Source organism: Dipteris shenzhenensis, chromosome 11 (assembly GCF_047967505.1).
Source record: "Dipteris shenzhenensis isolate YYH24624 ecotype China chromosome 11, Dip_SZ_1.0, whole genome shotgun sequence".
In the NCBI taxonomy this organism is placed as follows: Eukaryota; Viridiplantae; Streptophyta; class Polypodiopsida; order Gleicheniales; family Dipteridaceae; genus Dipteris; species Dipteris shenzhenensis.
The window spans coordinates 10,683,275-10,688,930 of record NC_141606.1 but is presented as its reverse complement, the minus strand read 5'-3'; positions in this window follow the sequence as shown (position 1 = coordinate 10,688,930).

The window sequence follows — 5,656 nt, the reverse complement described above, 5'->3', positions numbered from 1 at the left end:
ATAAAAGCCCTTCCACTGGTGTAAGATGTCTGCATGGCCCTCCTATTCCTAACAAAATTACTATGGTGTAAAGTATGTGTGGCTGCATGTACTCCAAGCACAACAAACTATCCACCAATCCAGCTCATCCGCCAAAACTTGGTTCATCAAACTACCCAGTAGGCATGAGTATGCTCTTAGGAATGCATCATATCACATACATATGCATGGTCGTAGTAACATTCTTCATGAATCATAGAAACAACGAAGGACTACATGCCAAAACTGGGCCATTTGGAAAAAATATCACGTCCCTCCATCTTAGCCACAAAGAGAGACTTACAACTTTTGGTCCCAATCACATCGTGCATGTTGCCATTAACAATATTATATTTACTTCAATCTAGAATGTAGGGCCTACTTGCCAAAATTGGGTGGTTCAATCCTTTCAAAATATTGCTACATCAGTATGTGGCTTCAATACTTGCACATGACTCTATCTCATTCATAGAGAGAAGCTTGTAAATTTTGGCATAAATACTTATTTCTACTTGGTGATAGTAATATCCTTATATCTAGGATTGACCTCAAGTAAGTCATCTTTTATTATGTCCATGTATTTTGGCTCCATTTAATGTGCACTAAAGCAATCAACCTAAATTTTAAAAATCCCTCAATGATGTTTTCCAATAACAAAGCCATCTTTTATATTTGTGTTATCTTTTATATGTCAAATTTAATATTGACATTAAAAAAAAGCTTTTATGTATAAGAAATGTGTGTTTGGTTATTTATTGAGTGGCCATTTGTTTTCCTAGATTGACAATAAGCTTTTCCTATATAGTAGATGTGATGGAACTTGCTAATAGCCCTTTAATTTCTTGATGAAAGAACTTTCCCTATGTAAGGAATGGAATTAAACATGCTATCTTCTAATTTCCTAGGTGACCACCTCTTTTCCTAGATAGGGGTATAAGTTTTTATCTAGATGATTAGATTTCCTAGGTACCACACTTCCTAAATGACCACCTCTTTTCCTAGATAGAGGTTGCATTTTATATAGAGAATGAGATTGCCTAGATAGAGAATTAGATTTCCTAGTTACCACACTCGTCTAATTTCCTAGATGACCACCTCTTTTCCTAGATAGAGGTTGAATTTTATGTAGAGAATGAGATTGCCTAGATAGACATACTAGAATGCATAATTCTATCTAGGAAATTTCTCTATTTTACCTAGTTTGAGAGGTTTTCCCTATATGGGAAATGGTTACAAGTCCCTTGTGCATGAACGCAAATGTCGTCTTGCAAATTGGACCTCGTGCTCAATATCCAAAATCTTTCGACGTTCGCTCGAAAGGTTTCGCGTCGAGCGCTACGGTGCCAACAAATTTACGTAAACAAATAGTGGACGAATTGCTTTAAGTAGTTGCATGAACAATGTAGGAAATTGTCTGCGGCCAGTGTGCATAAAAGTGTCATAATTTGATGTGAATGATCATTGATGCACTCCGTCAGAAAAATCCGTAACGTCCATCGTCCAGCGTCAGTCTTTGTCTTGGACTGTTGTCCATTTCATAAGGGACTCAATGTGTATGGCTTTTACAATTCAAATTGGTTTTGTCATCCCAATGGTGTCCCCTTATTATAATTTAATTGAAGTGACTCCAATGACGTAGCTTATTTAATTAAAATTATTCGAGATCAACTCAAATGTGCCAATTAGTAGGCCCGTGCATGTAATTTCTTCCTTTCCAGAAGCAACGAACGACGAACATTAGAAAAGTGTCCTAATTTGATGTGAATGATCATTGATGCACTTCGCCGAAAAAATTCATACCATCCGTCGTCTTGTCTTGGACCGTTGTCCATTTCATAAGGGACTCAATGTCAAATTGGTTTTGTCATCCCAATGGTGTCTCCTTATTATAATTCAATTGAAGTGACTCCAATGATGTAGCTTATTTAATTAAAATTATTTGAGGTCAACTCAAATGTGCCAATTAGTAGTAGCGGTCCTCAAATGATGGAGCATCAAAGGCACTATGAATGCCGGGTACCTCCTCTCCCTCTCTTCACTTACTATTATGCACCTCAAACTAAAGAGATGGTAGGTACCCCCTTTTCTTGTGAGTCTACCCACACCATTTAATCAAGGAGCTACTCGGAAGCTACTTGATGAGAAGGTGTCAACCTTGGCACTTTCTTGGTTACCAATAGGAGGTTCAATGATTTGAGATTCACAATGATTAGGGTAAAGGGGCCAACATTGTGGCACCCTATCTTTTAAGCACAAATCCATGGCAAAAATGGCCTAGGCTTAATGAAGTTGGAATTCAAGCTTGAAGGTGTCTACCTCATCATGTAGTAACATGGAGTTACTTTTTATTTTTAAACTCTCCAAAAAATTTGTGAAGCATGGAAAACTATGAGAGCTAGTGCTTAGGTCATATGAGGACCAATACAAAGCCACGATCCCTCCAAAAAAATGTGAAAGGAGAGCTTGACACATTGTTTTTGTTTGAGGAGTACTCAGTAACAACATGCACAAAATTGGTTGACACCTATCTTCACATTGGGGGGGGTGCCCTAATATAGGCCCTCTCTACCTTAAAAAGCCTTTTTTATTGATTCAGTTGATGGTTAAAGAAAAATAGCATTAGATTTTATTGGTGGTATAGGCTTGAATTGCTACCTCTGACTTGTAATGTTTGATATTGAGGGAATATATAAGATAGATTCCTCTTCAAGCTCTTAGGCTTCATGGTAGGGCAATTAGCAGTGGTGGCTCTGCAAGTTATGAAACTCCACCTAATACCAAGGAAAAAAAGAAAAAGGTCCCTTACAAAGGATCCTCCAAGTAGGATGAGCAAGGAAAAGGGAAGATGCTTCAATATAAATTCATGACAATAGGCCAATTGAGTGGAGCGCTAATAAGAATACTATTATTGTCTTGAGTAAGGATTGTAAACTTTGTTGATTAAAATGTAGTCCATAACGTTGATGAATTTTATTATGCAATGATAATATAATATTGGCTCAATTTCAGAGATGTTTTGCAATGAGAATATATAACTAGTACAGTTCATGTTAAAATATTTATATGCCTAACTTAGTCATTGCTCAATTTTACAAGCTAGCTAAGCTTATGATTTCCTATCTCTAGCATTGTGGATTCTAGTTAGTGTGTTGTTGCTCAGTCCGTGATGAATCTAAGACACCCCATGACATGCCCATGAGTGTCTACATCCTCGGATGTGATCATGACTGGCTACATCCATTTTGAGGACTTCTTTATCCTTATTTTTTGGAGCTATGACTTGTATGTGAAACTTAATAGCTCTAACTAAATAACAGTAGGAAGACATTTGCACAATCTTATGTAACCTCTTGTATTTATGGCCTCTATTTGGTGGTTGCTATGGCCACAGACACCTCCAACTACCACATCTTGTTGCTCACAGTTTGGTCCCAATGACCATAAAATGCTTCCTTGACCTTATGTTTGGGTTTTGACATAGCCACACAAAGTATGGGTCATTTCCTTTCTCCTCACAAGTCATCGGAGGCAACAAGGACTAAAAATTTATCCCCTATTCTAGTGAATGAGTGAGGCTACGTTTCATTGTTTGTCTCTTCAATGCAATCACCATATGGAGGAAAAATGTGACATAACTTCCATTGCTTCACAATTGTAATGTCCTCGCATTTATCGTACTCTCATGATGCACTCCAAAGATAGAAATATATGATCATGTTTTCAGTGAAAGGTGGTTTGGAAAGCACAACAAGACAAAGCACCCACAGACGCGCACACAGACGCATTTACTAAACTAAAAAACAATCTTACGGGCATGTCTATTTGTGCATCTATTTGTGCATCTAAATACCTGCATCTAACAACGCGTCTATATAGTAGACAGACGCACGTATAGACGTGCATCTACACGCCTAAATAGACGCTCTGCTAAAAAATTTAAAAAACAGACAGATGCATCGTTAAACACATGTATAGACGCGTTTATAGACGTGCAAATAGACTCTTCTCGAATAGACAGACGCATATATAGACGCGTTTATAGACGCACTGATAGACGTGCTACATAATTTATATTTTTTAATTTACAGAATGCTGTGTATGTGGTGTATGCTATATAGTTACAAGAATCCCATTTTCACATTGTGTAATTCAATTCTTATAGTCAACCACATTTTAATTACAATTCCAAATAAAACATTACAACTCTAAAATGCAATAAATTTGAAAGCTCAAAAAGTGCTTGTATGTACATATAGCACAAAGCTAAGCCATGTCATGTGGCTTCAAGTACAAAAAATAAGAGGAGTGTATATACAAGAGGCACGAAGCCAAGCCAGTGGCTTTAAGTACAAAAAAGAGTAGCTAGCACTACTTTTATGACTAATCCTCGCTCCCTTCCACGCTCCCTTCTGCGCTCCCTTCCTCGTCTTCTTCCTCATCTTCTTGTGCAGGGACTTGTAAACAAGGGACAACATATATCAATGTATGAAAAATAAAATCTTTACTTATAATGTTGACATTATTTAATTACTTTCAAATACCTCGGGGGCCGCTCCAGTAGCCTGGATATACTGCTCCTCAATAATCAACCCGTCATGATAGAAGTGCTTCCATGTATCTCCTCTACGATGGTGGCGGTGGTAGGCTGTCTCGACAGGAGTAGGGTATCTGCCCACGATATCAAGCTGCAAGACGACACAATTTGCAGAGGGGTTAGTACAAAGAAACAACCTCCTAATAAACTACATAAGCAATATAATTTGAGATCGATACTTACAAATTGGGCCTCCCATGATTCAACACCCCCTGCTCCAAAACTTCATTTCTTTCTTCCACTCACGCTTGTGAGCGGTGTGGGGCGGGCCCCTTGGTGATTCACCTCCCTCGAGCCTGGCAAGCTCCGCTAGTGCCTGCCTCTTAACTAGCGAAGATCTTTTATTGCCAAGTATCGTAACAATCTTTGACTTGGCCCATTTATCTTTGAACTGATGATTGGGGGGGTTAGGATACCTACAGCGAATAGCAGCGAGGGTCTCATCATCCAACCTCTTTGGCTGGTCTTTGTAGTGGATAAAGCAATCTCTGTAATTGTTAGCAATTACAGAGTGCATGAAGGCCATGATGTCCTTCCCCCGTGCATCCATCAAGATGCCTCCTGTCTGAGTGATGTCATAAAATATCGTACCATCACCCAGAGGCACGTCTAAATCATCTGAATCATCATCATCCCCACCACCAGCCCTCCCAAAGCACTGTGCCATGCATCCCCCACCGCTCTCCCTACTACTACGCCTGCTACCGTGTCGTGTCGAGCTAGTACGTTGGCCACTTGTAGCTGGAGACTGCACGAGACTACGTGGACCACTCGTAGCTGGAGAACCGAATCTCGATTGCACAGGAGTACGCCGATGGCTCTGCGAGATAGAAGGACCTTCTAACGGCATGGGGGAAGGGGCATAAGACAGCATGGCAGAAGGGGCATAAGACGGCATGGGGGAAGGGGCATAAGACGGCATGGGAGAAGGGCCTCGGCTGTGTAGTGGGCTGAGCTGTGCTGACTCCACTGGGGTAATCTCAGCTGGTGTGGGGTGGTTTGGACTCTGTAGTACCGACTCCTGGGGGGTGTTGAGAGTACCCG